This window comes from Dipodomys merriami, unplaced genomic scaffold (genome assembly GCF_024711535.1).
Source record: "Dipodomys merriami isolate MVZ:Mamm:240054 unplaced genomic scaffold, mDipMer1.0.p SCAF_10, whole genome shotgun sequence".
Classification (NCBI taxonomy): domain Eukaryota; kingdom Metazoa; phylum Chordata; class Mammalia; order Rodentia; family Heteromyidae; genus Dipodomys; species Dipodomys merriami.
Window position 1 is genome coordinate 30,043,560 of NW_027202271.1, and position 15,502 is coordinate 30,059,061.

The 15,502-nt window shown below is 40.6% G+C and overlaps 1 protein-coding gene across 4 annotated transcripts in view; it reads left to right on the forward strand.

The window, feature by feature from the left end:
• Positions 1 to 4,054: 4,054 nt before the first annotated feature.
• Positions 4,055 to 15,502, forward strand: part of Rab3ip (RAB3A interacting protein) — a 33,468-nt gene continuing 22,020 nt past the window's right edge. For 2 of the 4 annotated variants that reach the window (XM_069988518.1, XM_069988499.1), the window contains exon 1: positions 4,103 to 4,192. The gene's annotated coding sequence lies outside the window, so the exon portion shown is untranslated. Of the gene's footprint in view, positions 4,193 to 4,490; positions 4,579 to 15,502 lie in introns of those variants that run through there. The other 2 variants (XM_069988525.1, XM_069988508.1) reach the window with 2 other exon arrangements.

Here is a 15,502-nt window from a genome sequence, read left to right on the forward strand (position 1 = left end):
TTTATTTTCTCTGTCCCCTTCTCAAACCAGTCTTATTGTCTTGTTTCATTTTTACACGCATATGTATTTTGTCTATATTCATCCTCCTTCCTCTTTTCCATTTTTCCTCTTCCCTCCCACTAATTCCTATATCCAAGGCAAGAAATCTTCCAACTTCCTATATTCTATTTTGATAGAGTGCATGTAATTGTTCAAAGGGGTTTCATCTTGGTGTCTCCACATGCATATACTTGAGCCATATTTATCACACACAGACACATATACTTTTTTAATGTTAGGTCTAACATCTATATATGAGGGATATCCTTTGTCCTTTTGAGTCTGGATTACTTTGCTTAATGTGATAGTTTCTTGGTCTATCCATTTCCTTGCAAACAACATGCCTTCAGTCTTCTTTTTGGTTGAATAATATTTGTGTGTGTATGTATGTATGTATGTATGTATGTATGTATGTATGTATGTATGTATATATATATATATATATATATATATATATACATACACACATATATATCCATTCACAGTTGTAATTGCTTTTGCCAGCATGGGTTGCTCCAGTTTTCTCATCCCCACTTACAAACAAAATATGTTTCTCTAACTTAAAGTATGATTTATTTTTACTTTCAAGAGTTCTATTTTAGGGTAAGGGTGCTGGGGTAAAACCCACACCTTGTGCATGCTATATAAGAGCTTTACCACTAAACCACACATTTAGTTCATGAGTTACACTTTTGCTAGCAATGTCTGAGTCTTGTTGCTACTCTGTCTATTTTTCCCTCTCCTCTACTGTCTGCTATACAGTCCTTGCTCAATCCCTTTCCATCCACTTTTTTTGCATGTTTTGAAATCTCTGCAGTATACTTAGGTTCTAGTTTGCAAAAGAAAAAAATGAATTTGTAGATTTTTGGGGGGATGGGTATGTTGTTTTTGCTCTTAGCTCATGAATGATTTCTAAATGTAGAAAGAGGACATAGTCCTAATTCTTATTTAGTTCCTTTTTAACTTTTTAGTGATGTCTGCACAATAAAGTCTACTGAGCGTAGGGATGGGTCACATCTTTTGGCTAGATCTTACTTGAAGCCCAACGATTATGTTACAAATTACAAGACCTTAAAAGATAGACCAGTTAAGTTAATACTGCCATTTACTCCTTAAAAATAGTATTCAGTTACTTTCTGTATTTACTTTGTTCATCAAGGTCAGATTCTAGAATCATCCTGAGCCCTGAATGGAATTGCTGGAGTGGGATTGTGGCAGGTATCTATTCCTTGCTGTTGAAAGTGTCTTCTTGTTTGCAAAGGATATTTTGCACAAGGTTGATGGCAAAGTATTTCTGGCCCTCAAAATTTTAAATTATAACAGAACAATGACAATGCAGTTGTGTACCCACCTTAACAATTTGAGTTGTATTAAGGCAGTGGGTAGCTGAACCGAGACTTCAAATTTTGTTCCTGAATTTATGGTTGCCATCAGCCTCGACAGTGGTGTCATGAAAGAAGTCCATGCAGTCTAAAACTTAGGATGACTTTGTCATTCAGATGCCACTTCTTGAATTCTAATTATTTCATGTCTTTTTTGGCAGCATAGTTGCTTTTCAGATCTGTGAAATTAAATCCCTTTTGCACCAAACTGTACCAATAGGAGAATTACTTGGTAATTCAAATACATCTGGAGATTTGCACACCCAAAACAGCTGCAGAAACTTACAAGTATGATTCATGTTCATCAAAATATGAGTACTTTCAAATTTGGACTTCATGTCTACCAAAATAGCACAGCAAAATCTGTAATTCCATTAAACTCTGAGTTCAATTCGCAGGCTTGGTTTAAGCCTGAGATTTTTCTCTTTCTGAAACCAAAGCTCTCTCTTTCCCTGGCATTTGCAAGTTCAATCTATACAGATGTTTCATCAGAACAGGAGGAAAGCCCAATCTCGTGGGTCTCTGTGTGCTGAATACGTTGGCCTCTTGAGAGGTCTTTAATTCCCCTAAGCCCTTGACCTCAAAACATCTTGTTAACAAGTTCTCATAACCTAGTCTTCTGATTGCATTTGTGTCATTCATTCATTTTGTATTTGGTGAGTGTGTCAAATTTCTTAAGAAGCTTATAGTCTTATTAGGAAAAGGGAGAATTAAAACTCCAAGTTATGATTCACGTGGACAGTGCTAGAAATAAGGTGATATGGAAGGACATGCAGGGACATTGAGCACTGGGGTGGTCAGCATAGTTAGATGGCAAGCAAAGGAGATGGGGGGGGTGGGAAAATTCATAATGGAATTAAAGCCTGACTTGGGTAATGGAGGGTAAGCAGGAAATAGCCAGGTTAAGAAAAAGATGAGAAAAAGATACAGCGTAGAAACAAAAATGCACGAGTATATGGCAAAACTGAGAGACCAAGAATTTTACTGTATGTTGTTACTTATTTCACTTATTTTTTAGATTAAGTTCTTTATTTTTAAAGTTATCTTGAAGTTGTTGTACAACTTTCAACTCAACATGTCATTTTATGAGTACAATAAATCTATACTTACTTCCTTGCATTTGAGTCTGGGGACAGTGAGGGCTGTTATTTTTTTCTGCTCTCAGAATAAATAAATAAAACAAGATATATTTAAGAGTTATTTAGGAATTAGAAGGGATAGGAACTGGTAATATTTTGGAGGTAGGTTGTTAAATAAAATATTATTTTCTAGGTTTTTGTTGAATTATGGGGTAGAGGATCATAGCAAAGTTATTGATAATAACAGTCGTTGAATACTTTTGTGTACTGCTGTACTTTGTTTTACATGTAGTAAACCATTTAAACTTTCAACAATTTAAGTGAGGTATTCTTTTTTACTTTTTTCAAATGGGGTGAGGAGGTGAAGTAATACAGTCTTATTATGTAGTCCAGACTGCCTTTGATCTTGGAGTCCTTCTGCCTCTACCTTCTAGAAGTAGTAGGTTGTGCCACCATGTCCTGCTAAGTTAGGTGTTTTTTTTTTTTTTTTTTTTTGTTTTCGTTTTTGTTTTGTTTTGGTGCCAGTCCTGGAGCTTGAATTTAGGGCCTGCGCACTGTCCCTGAGCTTTTGTGTTCAAGGTGCTCATTTGAGCCATAGTTCCACTTCAGGCTTTTTTCTTTTGGTGGCTAATTGGAGATGAGTCATATGAACTTTTTTTCCAGCCCAGTATGACCGAGAACCTCGATTCTCAGATTTCAGCCTTCTCAGTAGCTAGGATTATAGGCATATGCTACTGGCACCTGGCAGTGAGAAAATTGGGGTTGAGATGAACTTTCCCAATGCTACAGAGGTAGTAGGCAGCAGGCTTAAACCAAGGAATTCTAATGCCAAGGCTCAAACACATAACCTACTGTCTTTTCAGATGTGACCAATATCTAGAATGGTAATTCTATTCCAATGTGCCTCCCATATGAGTGCTTTGTCTGGTCAGATTTAAAGAGTTGGGTTCTGTCGGTACTTTTATCATTTGAAGGTGCACGTGTAGCGAAAACCATTGATACAGAAGACTGAGAGAGGCATGCATGCACAGAGACATCTCAAATGCTCTTCAACTGATGGGAACCAGCTTCGCTCCCTTTGTCTCTTCTCCCACACACACACACACACACACACACACACACACACACACACACACACACACACACACACACACACGTTTCAGATTTCTGCGGGCCCCAAATCGGCTCACGGCACGCGCACGCACACACCCACACACGCACACTCACTCACTCGAGTTTTAGGGATCTGCGGGCCCCGAGTCAACTCCACTTCCCAGCCCACTGCAAGTTAGCTCACTGCCGGGGCTCAGGGCAGCCAGCAGTCGTTTCCGGGGAAACCGCCAGAGGAGGCACCTGGGTCCCCGCTCAGGGACCTGCCGCAAGTCCCGTCTGGCGCCAGGGGGCGCGGCAACGCGTCGGCCCCCTCGGGCCCCACGCCGGCCCCGCCCCACTGTGGCCAGGCCCCGCCCCCGGCTCTACCTCCTCTCCCCAGGGAAGGCCCCTCCCGGCTCCCGGCGCAGGCGCAATCCCATTCTCTTTCGGCGGCTCCCAGCGCAGTGCACCCGCCGTGGCGGAGAGTAGCGGCGCCGGCTCGCCGACCTCCTCCTCGCGTCGTTGCCTCGGGTCGCGCTCTCCGGGCGGCTGTGCAAGCGCCTCCGAGCGCGGTGAGTGGCCGCGGTGGAGGGTCGTCAGGTGAGTGCAGCCGCGGGAGGGCGAGGCCCGCGGCGTGGAGCACCGCCCCCCTCGCGCCGCGCGCCCGCCTCCGCCCCGCGGGGCCGGGACGGCGGCCGCGGCAGGTGCAGGTGCCGGCGCGGCGGCGGGGCGAGGGCGCGGCGCCGGAGGGCGCGGCGGCGGAGGGCGCGGCGCGGGGCCCCGGGGCCTGCTGCTCCCGGCCCTGCGAGCGCCCTCGTCCCGCGGGGGCGCGCGGGCTCTGGAGCCTCTGTCCGGCGGGGTTGGGGGCGAGGGCCCGGCGCCCCCGGAGCCGCTGGCGGGCGGCGTCTCCTGGGCTCTCCCGGCGAGGGCGCGTTACTCATTAACTACGCGGTCCGGAGCGCGCCCGGCGGCGAGCCCGGAGCGAGGTACCTGCGGCCCGGAGCCTGGGGGTGGGGACCCGGGGTCACCGAGGGGGTGAACTGTGCGCGAACCGGGTGGACGCCGGTGCAGCGCGGGACGCGGCGGCCGGGGGAGGCAGCGGCGGTGCCCCGGGCTGGGCTCCGGACGAGCCCGGACTCCGTGCCGGGGCGCAGATGGGCACCCCTGGGAGGTGTCACCCCCCCATCCCCTGGCGGGAAGAACCAGCGCCCGTAGGCGCCCCGTCGAGGCCGGCAGTGTTAGGCGGAGTTAGGAGACGGGATCGTGACGACCCTGCTTTGCGCCCGCCGAAAGCCAGCTGGATGGCCGGAGCAGCGGCGACGCTAGGTGGGATCTGCAGCTCGGAAAGTTGCCAAGTGTTAGGGGTGAAGAATGCATCTCCCCCGCGGCCGAGTTAACGCGATTGGCTCCCGGGGACGCAGCTAAGTTGCAAGGACACGACGCCTGTGCCTCGGCTGCCGATCCACGCTTGGGTCTCCCCCTCCCCCCGATTTCTTCCTTTCGGTGTCTGTTAAAGAGCCTGGTAATCTCGTTCTGTGGATTGATTGCATAATTGCAGGAGAGGCCGGTAAGAGGCTTAAAACAAACTGCTCTACGGTAAATCCCGTGGAAAGACCCAGTTTCTTTCTGTTCACCATCCTTATTTTTGTTCTTGAGGGATTTTTCTTGTTCTTTCTTTCTTTTTTTTTTTTTTTGAATGACAAATCAAGGAGAAAAGAGGCTGCATAGGTTTGTAGATCTTCATAGTGAATATTTGCTACTGTTAAATATTTCACCGGTTTTATGGGGCCCTGTTCTGTTAACATTTGTTATTTATTTACTAGAAGTGTGCATTTTGATAGGACTTCTCATGTTTGGATAGATATTTTATTCCGAATGTGGTTTGTATGATCTAACCCGAAAGCCTTCATGGAATTTATAGAAATAAACTTTGAACAGTTTTACAATTTGAGTACAATAGTACTTACTATTAGAAAAGTCATGTGTATGTGTATGTGTATGAATGCATGCTTTTGTGAGTGTGTTTGTTGTAACTCATCCTTGGTTCTTCTACCAATCAAGTTATGTGTGGTACTGACATCTAACCTCCTACAGCTCTTTGATGCTCACCTTCTTTGTGAAGTTTCTAATTACGAAATTTCTACTTAGATCCAACTGCACTGTTTGAATTGGTGTAGTTATATATATATATATATATATACTTTAGTATTCTTTGACATTGATTTTATCTAAACCCTCAATCTCCTGCCTCCAACACACAGATTGATATATATATATATATATATATATATATATATATATATAGCATAAGTACATATATGTAAAACGTAACTAAAGAAATGGTGATGTAATATAAATTACAGATTTTTGAGCCTGGCCTGGAATAGTTCTGTTTTGCTTTAGTTATTGTTTAGAGAAGGTCTGAAGTTTTCTTTTTAAAAAATTTTGGCCAGGTGTCAGTCTCAGTCTAGACATGATCCTTTGTGTAGTTTGTATTAGGTGTATGATCACCACGTCCAGTTTTACAGATAATCTTTTAAAGTGAAAAGATCTTAGAAACAATCCAGTTGTGTAGGAGGTGGAGGGTGGAGGGCAAGGATGGGCAGGAATCCTAAGCCTTTTTCCTCAGAGGTAGTTTTCTACCACTTGAGGCATAACTCCACTTCCAGATTTTTGGTGATAAATTGGAGATTAGAGTCTCACAGACTTTCCTTTCCAAGCTGGGTTAGAATTGTGATCCTCAGTCTCAGCCTTCTGATAAGGTAAGATTGTAAGTGTGAGTCTCAAGGTTACTCCTTTTTTAGGGGTGCAGCAGTCCTGAGGCTTGAACTCTGGGCTTGGCACTATCCTTGAGCTCTCCAGCTCAAGGCTAGCACTCTACCACTTGAGCCACAGTGTCACTTCCGGCTTTTTCTGGTTCTATGGTGCTGAGGAATTGAGCCCAGGGCCTCATGCATGCGAGGCAACCACTCTACCACTGAGCCACCTTCCCATCCCTACTCCTTACTTTTTAATGTGGCAGAACAAAAACCTTTAGACTACATGAGTTTTGTGTGTATTATAGTACACTTGAGCAAGTCTCACTGGACAGATTAATAAACTGTTCTAATGAAAATTTGCTTAGTTGCTATCACTTTAGTTTCTATCACTAAACAGATGCCCTTGGAAGGCATTGACCCTCCCCCGACCCTGGTTTATTTTTTTCCAGATAGAAGCATGAAATACCAATACTTGGCTGATTTTCATTGATTTCATCTTATTATAACCTTTTAATGGTGGGATGAGGATTACTGAGATTTTTTGTTGTTGTTGTGAAAATACCATACAGAGGGGTTACAATTACATGGTCGAGGTAATGAGTACATTTCTTATCTAGCATTGTATCCTCCTCCTTCCCTTCCCTTCCCTTCCCTTCCCTTCCCTTCCCTTCCCTTCCCTTCCCTTCCCTTCCCTTCCCTTCCCTTCCCTTCCCTCCCCTTCCCTCCCCTCCCCTTCCTTTCTCTTCCCTCCCCTCCCCTCCCCCCTTCCCTTCCCTTCCCCCCCCCCCATCCAAAGTTGTAAAGTTCGTTTTTCGACATAATGACTTGTACATCTCATTGTTGCAATGGGTCCACCTGTATCCCTATTTAAACGATTTGTTTTTTTCCCTTCCCCTCCACAAATTCTACCAACATCAGATACCATGAAAAAGGGTTATACCATGGGGGAGGGACATACAAAGCAACAAAGAAATCATCTTATAAATATGTTAGAAACAATCACAAGAAAGAAAAAGCATTTGAATAGTTATCTTGGGGTTCATTTCACTTAACATCAACTTATCTGACCTTTTCTTCTTGACTCAGACATATACTAGTTATTGCAAATAAGGGAAACCATGGGACCTATGTTTCTTTGGGCCTGGTTTACTTGACTTAATATAATTTTTTCCAAGTCTTTCCATTTCCTAACAAATGGGCAATGTCATTCTTTCTGATGGAGGCATAGAATTCCATTGTGTATATATACCACATTTTCTTGATCCATTCATCTACTGAGGGGCATCTGGGTTGCTTCCATATCTTAGCTATGGTAAATAATGCTGCAGTAAACATAGTTGTGCTGGTAACTTAATATGGTCTTGTTTGTGATCATTTGGGTAAATGTCCAAAAGTGGGATTGCTGGGTCATAGGGGAGCAAGTTTACACTCCCACCAACAATGCAGTAAGGTTCCCTTCTGTACACATCCTCTCCAGCATCTGTTGTTATTAGAGTTCTTGATTATAGCCATTCTAACTGGGGTGAGGTGGTATCTCAATGTTGTTTTGATTTGCATTTCTTTTATGGCTAGAGAGGTTGAGCATTTCTTCATGTGTCTATTGGTCATCCTTCTTTCTTCTTCAGAGAAGTTTCTCTTTAAGTCTTTAGCCCACTTATTTATTGGGAAGTTGTTTTTTTGAGGATTTGTTGTTGGGGAGATTTTTTTTTTTTTTATGTGAGATTTAGGGGAGGGAAGATGAAACATTAGCTTGGATATTTGCCATGCTCGGTGTTTGTTGTGTTAAGGTGTCTCCACTGATGGTTTATCAAACCTCACAAAGCAGGAAATTGAAATGTAGTGAGTTAAAATAATTTGCCTGGGGGCAGGGGGAGGGAGGGAGATGGGAAGGGATGGGAAGGGGAAACAAAGGAGGAGGCAACAATGCTTGATAAGAAATGTGCTCATTATCTAGCCCACTTAATTGTAATCCCTCTCTACGGTATTTTTACAATACAAAAAAAGAAATAATTTGCCTGTTGTTACTTAGTTGTCATTTACATAGCTAGCTAATAGCAAAGCCAGGATTAAAAAAGGTGACTACCCAAAATGGAACTCATTGGTCTATACCTTCTGGAAGGGCTTTGTACTTCTGGAAGGGAAGTTATTTGTGTTTCTGGTAAAGACAAAAAAAAAAAAAAAAAACCAAATACACAAAACCCAAGGTTTCTTATGATAGTAGATATATACCATCACTGCTAGTAGTGGTTTTTTTTTTGGTTGTTTTGTTGTTGTTTCTTTTCTTTTCTTTCTTTTTTTTTTTTTCAGTCTGTGTGCTCTTGTGACAGTCCTGGTCTAAGGGGCTGTACTAAATTGCTTACTCTCTTGAGCCAGGAGATAGGTCATTTATACTTCCATTTTATAATTGAGAGCGTGGAAAGGTTATGTAGCTTGTCCAGGTTCACACAGCTCATTAAGTGGCAGGCCTAGATTAGAAGTCAGGCAGGCATCTTCAGTACCAGTGCTCTTAGTCTTACATGCTCTCAGGTCTTCATGTGCAGGTTGTACTGTCAAATAATCATTTGCTCTCAGTAACTACACTCTGCCACTTTGTATATAGGTTATGATGTTGAAAGATTGCTCTTAATTACTATATCACTACATGTAGGTTGTAATGCTGAAGAATTGTTTTTAATTTAGCTTTTATGAGATACTTAATGTGTGTGCAATCTGTAATTTTTATTACGTCACCAGAGGTTTTTATAAATCAAACATCTACTCTGCAAAAAGCCAGTGGGGGTTAAAGGAAATTAAAGATTCTGGATGATAAGAGCATATAATTATCTTATCTATGTTCCTCAAGGTTTAGGGGGTATACATGTTAATGTGTTATTGAGTACCAAATAAGTCAGAGCTAGAACAGCTGGGTAATGAGGCAGAAGGGTGTATTGAGTAGCTAGTAGAGATACTTTTGTGTTGAGATAATGAAAGAAAGTTTTAATGATGTTCTGAAGGAATATGATTTTTCAGTTTAAACTTTTGTCTAGTATAATTTTAATTAACATGCAGGTAAGGATAAGGAATTTCATACTATACAGTTGGTAGCCTAAAAATAAAATATGTGGATTTTTGAAGACTCTTCAGTTTCTTTTTTCCTATACTACTTTCCTTAACTCTACCAGATATTATGTGTGTGTGTGTATGTGTATATATAATGAGTGCATGCTTCTGTTTTGGTATTTATTAGTTTTGATATTCACACTATTTCTATTGCATGAAAAATATGCTTGTTAAGGTAGTCTCTAGTCTGCATGCACTTGGAGGGGAGGGCTTATGTCATCTTTGCCGGACTTGATTTCAGGATTCTGAGCTGTGTTGGTGATGAGTGATCAAAACTCACAAATGGAGCTAGCAATATAAACTGAAATGATGTTCAGAGTAAGAATTGAGGGGACTAGGGAAGAGAGGGACACTTACACCAGGCTGCATTAACTTGCTATCTCTACTTTTACTTTCTGCTCTATTTTTCAACTTATAACTGAGATAGTTTCATAAGCTTAAGTTATATATAGTCTTGGTTAGAAAATATGAAAAAAAATTAGCTTGATTTATTTTAGAAGATAGCATAAAATTAAATAGGCTTGGCCACAAACCAAAATTACTTAGCAGGATCCGGGAACCCTTTTTTGACAAGGGCCATTTGGATATTTATAACATTAATGTGGGCAGATGGGATTAAGGCAGCCAATGAGAAGCATTAATGTTGTTCTGTCATGCACCAAATGGTTTTTCAGACTTTACAGAGCCTGTAGGCTGAACATTCCCCATCCCTGGCTTAGAGGCAAAGTAAAGAAAATTGTCAGAATAGTTCATTAATGAGAGATTTGTTGCTTGTGGTTAATACCAGATTGCAAATGTAAGCATAATGGAAGTTGATGACATTTTGCTGGTAGATGTAAGTATATACACATATAAATATATGAATTATTTAACCATAGTGGAAATTGATGACGTTTTGCTGTTAGATGTAATTATATGCATATATAAATGTATAAATGGACAATAGAGTAAAAAGCTCCAATGAAGAATGAAAGAGTGACCGAGAAGCACAAAGGAGCATACAGGTCATAGCTTAACATCAGTGAAGTAAATAAAATGTCAACTCAATGTGCCTATATAAGAATAATAATACTAAGCAGTGTGTGCTGGTGACTTGCCTGTTAGCCTAGCTACTCAGGAGACTGAGATCCAGAAGATCTCTGTTTAAAGACAGCACGGACAGAAAGGTCTGTGACTCCATTTTTAAAATAACTAGCAAAAAGGCTGCACTGGAGGCATGGCTCAAATGGCAGAATGCCAAACAAGTAACAAGTTAGTGTCAGGCCTTGAGTCCAATCCCCTTAACAGACCCCTTCCCCCCCCCAAAAAAAGATAATAGTACTGAATATCTGTTTTGGGGAACTTGTTTGACCTGTAGGACTAAAGTGTAAAATAAATTTGAAGGACAGTGAAGAAAAGTGTATTAATTCCTATTAGGAAAAGAATTGTACTTGAACTGAGTGCCTCAGAAAGAATAGTTTTATCCCTCTCTCAATTTCACATAAGGACCCTTCTGATTTGTGAGATCACTCTGAATATGTCCTTGATATTTCCCTTATCATTTATTCATAGATGTTTCTACATACCATTCAGTTGTCTTGTGCTTTATAATTTATAAAACACTTTGCACTGATAATTAGCACTTTTGGTTCTCTTAAATGCAGGAGAAATGTAAGCATAGGATGTGTCTTAGTATATAAATGCAACTTTAAAAAATACAATTAAACTGTTAGTTTAAAAAGCTAACATTGAAATTATACTAAGAGTTAAGAAAAGATGGGTGCCAGTGGCCATTATGGTTTATGCCTGCAATTCTAGCTATTCAGGAGGCTGAGATCTGAAGATTGAGGTTTGAAGCTAGCCCACATAGGAAAGTCTGTGAGTCTTTTCTCTCTACTTAACCACAAAAAAAGCTGGAACTGGAGCTGGCTCGAGTGGTAGAGCACTTCTCTTGAGCAAAAAAAGCTCAGGGACAACATCCAGATCCTAAGTTCAAGTTCCAGGATAGTTAATGAAAAATTACATGTGCACATTTTCGTTGTTTTCACATATAGCATTTAAATAAATCTCAAACTTGTTTTTTTGGTCAGTCATGGGGCTTAACTCTGGCCCTGGGTACCATTCCTCAGCTCTTCAGCTCAAGGCTAGCATTCTACCACTTGAGCCACAGCACCACTTCTGATTTTGTGGTGGTTTTATTGGAGATCAGAGTCTCATGGACTTTCTGCCCCTGGCTAGCTTTGAGATCCTCAGATCTCAGCCTCCTGAGTAGCTAGGATTACAGGCATGAAGCACAAGCGTTTAGCTAATCTCAGACTTTTTTTGTAGAGCATTCTAATTGTGGAGAGCTTCAGATCAAGTAAACAGTACAAATAATAACCTCAAAGTTCTGTTACATAGCCCAGTGACCATCAACAATAATCTTGCTCACCTGCTTCTCCACTACTTTATTATCTGAAGCAAATTGTAGATGTTGTATAATTTTCATTGCATATTTATTTTAGTTCTAAAAAATAAGAGAAATTAAATGCAGTACTATTAAAAACTTAAATGTTAATAATACCTTGTTATCAAATACCATCTATTTGTGTTTTCCAAATGACACATAATTATCCAGATTGGTGATATACAGTGCGATATTTTAAGGCATGCATATGATGTTTAATGTAGCAGGGTCACTTGTCATAGCACCTCATTTAAAAAATTTTATTGTCAAGGTGATACACAGAGTGGTTACAGTTATATACATAAGGTAGTGTATGTTTCTTGTTGAACTTGGTATCCCCTCCCTCATTTTTCTCCCACTTTCCCTCCTCCCCAGGTCTCCCTCCTGCAAATTGTACAGTTCATTTCTAACATATTGTCTTGTGAGTATTACTGTTGCCTTGGTTTGCCCTCTAACATCTCACTTTAAATTTATTTTGAAACATACTTAATTGCAGCCAATCATGTGCTATACTTTGCTATAGGATGTTGGAAGTTCTTCCAACTGTACCCGTGTGTCCATTAACTGTCTACACTTTATACCTTTCCATTTCCACTCCCATTTTCACCACCTTACAATAGCCATGATTCTAGATTAGTGTTTTCTAGTTTTCTTTTTGATTTTTTTTCTTTTTTTTTTTTCTTTTTGTTGGTCGTGGGGCTTGAACTCTGGGCCTGAGCACTGTCCCTCAGCTCTTCAGCTTAAGGCTAGCACTCTGCCACTTGGGCTACAGCGCCACTTCTGGTTTTCTGGTGGTTTATTGAAGAGAAGAGTTTCATGGACTTTCTTGCCTGGGCTGGCTTTGAACATGATCCTCAGATCTCAGACTCCTGAGTAGCTAGGATTACAGGCATGAGCCAATGGTGCCCGGCTGATTTTTCTTATTTTTGAGATAGGATTTCACTTTCTCCTTGGGCCAGCTTAGACAATAATCCTCTTGTTTGCACTTCTTGCTGTGAGGTGGAATGATAGACAAACACGTACCACCACACCTACCCTTTTCTGTTGAGATCTTGCAAACATTTCTTGAGGCTTGCCTTGAATCTCCCATCAGCTTAATTTTAGCCTTCTTGAGTGGCTAGGATTACAGGTATGGGTCACTGTACCCAGCCAGATGATGTTTTAAACTTCCACTTGTCAATATGAACATTCCGTCTTTGTCTTCCTCTGCCTGACTTACTTCACTTGTAATAGCTTCCAGTTTTATCCATGTTACCATTAATGACAGGACTTCATTTTTTATGGATGAATAATACTCCATACTTCAAAAAATATAGGAATATATTTACATTAGTAAAATCAAGCTTCTGTTTATTTTGTTTTTGTTTTTTTTTTTTTTTTTTTGGGTCTGGTCGTGGGGCCTGAACTCTGGGCCTGGGCGCTGCCCCTCAGCTCTTCAGCTCAAGGCTAGCGCTCTACCACTTAAGCCACAGTGCCACTTCGGCTTTTTTTTCTTTTTTTTGCTTATGTGGTGCTGGGGAATCGAACCCAGGGCCTCATGCATGCAAGGCAAGCGCTCTACCACTGAGCCACCTTCCCAGCCCCGCTTCTGTTTATTTTGATTTATATGTCACTTCTTCAAAATTCTATAGGGACCTCAAGTATTTTATATCTGAACCAACTAGTAAAATAGAGAAATAAATGATGATAGCAAAAATAATATAGAGAAAAAGAATAGGAAGGACTCAAAGTGATACCAGATATTTCCATAGCTGGACATTAGGGAAATTTTAGTTCCTCTTTCTATAGGTAAAAAGGGTTCAGAGATTAAGTGGTAGTTTCTGTTTGGACTTAACTTCTTATGGCTGGCATTAATAAGATCTGCCTTAGAGATCTTTTGTCTTAATCTAACCTTTATCTGCTATCAATTTTGTCTTTCTTAAATGTAGTGGAGTCAGGTATAAGAGTGAGACCTCTCATATCAGCATTTGAATCCTAGGCCTTAGTTATTGGCTGTTTTGACCTTGACTCAGTTTCTGTTGGTAAGTTAGGGATTGACATTTATATTAGTGTGTCTTAAAATCACTTGAAATAATTTTGAATGTAGTTAAGCTGCCACTTAATATATAGTTAATTTTTAGGGATCCCTTTTTAAAATTTTTGTTTCATCCATATTATTTCTTACTATGTATTTATTTTGCTTGTACTTGGGCTTGAACTCAGGGTCTTGGGCTCACTCAGTCTGTTTGCTCATGGAGCCATGTCTTCAAGCTGGCTCTTTGCTGGTTTACTGGAGGTATGATCTAATGGGCTTTTCTGTACAGGCTGGTTTTGAATCACAGTCTTCCAAATCTCAGCTTCCTGAGTAATGAAAATTACAGCTGAGCTCCTGATGTCCAGCCATTCATATGGTTTTAAGCTCAAGTTCACATTTGATGCCTCTTATAGATTTTTTAAAAATTTTATTTATCTCTTCACTTCTAAAATGCAAGTGTGTGTGTGTGTGTGTGTGTACACAAATATTTCATACACATATAAATAAATTGTAATTTTATCATGTACAGGTATTTATTCTGCTTTGTATTTTGTCAGTAGTACATCCTTGAGGTCACCACAGCAGTTTGCTTTTGCTATTACAAGTAATACTGTTAGTGGTATGAGTGGTTTTGCTTGATATTGCCACATTTTCTCCCAAAGGATTTGTACCATTCACATTTCTAAAAATGGAATGAAATAGAAATACTCTATACCCTAGAATTAAGTAAACCTTCTAGGTATAAAGAGGTGAATTATTAGTTTATGGGATAGTGTATGGAAAGAAGTTATCATAAATGTGATGTCAATTTAATGCAAACTTACTACAAAAGTTCTTTATCTTAAAATGAATTGGTTAGTGAATTATATTCAAATGACAATGAAATACATACTTTGAAAATAAATTTTTTTGGTGTGTGTGAATTAAGAAAAAGTGAAAAATATTCTTTTGATTATTAGCGTATTAAACAGTGTTAAATATTAGTGTATTAAACACTTTAAATTTCTTGCTAATCTGAACTTTCGTTACAATGAATAGTTTCATGAAAAGATAGGATTAGTATACTTTGAGGACTTAGTTCAGTATTTGCATTAATAAATTGCTTATTTGGTTCAAAATTTGACACTTGTAGATTTGTTATATATGTATTGTTTTGGGTTTTTATATATATCCTGGAATGACCATGTAATTTTTTTTTTGGGGGGTCCGGTCATGGGGCCTGAACTCTGGGCCTGGGCGCTGTCCCTCAGCTCTTCAGCTCAAGGGTAGCGTTCTACCACTTGAGCCACAGCGCCTCTTCTGGCTTTTTTCTTTTTGCTTATATGGTGCTGAGGAATTGAACCCAGGGCCTCATGCATAAAAGGCAAGTGCTCTACCACTGAGCCATCTTCCCAGCCCCCCAAGCTTTTTTTGCTCAAGGGTAGTGCTCTTCCACTTGAGTTCTATTTCCAGATGGTTAATTAGAGATAAGAGTCTCATGGACTTTGCCAGGATAGTTTCCAGCTGATTTGTGATTCTCAGATCTCAGCCTCCTGAATATCTTGGATTACAAGTGTAAGCCATTGGTATCATTGTAGTTTATGAAAGAAATGATGTGTTGTTTAGGTGCTTGT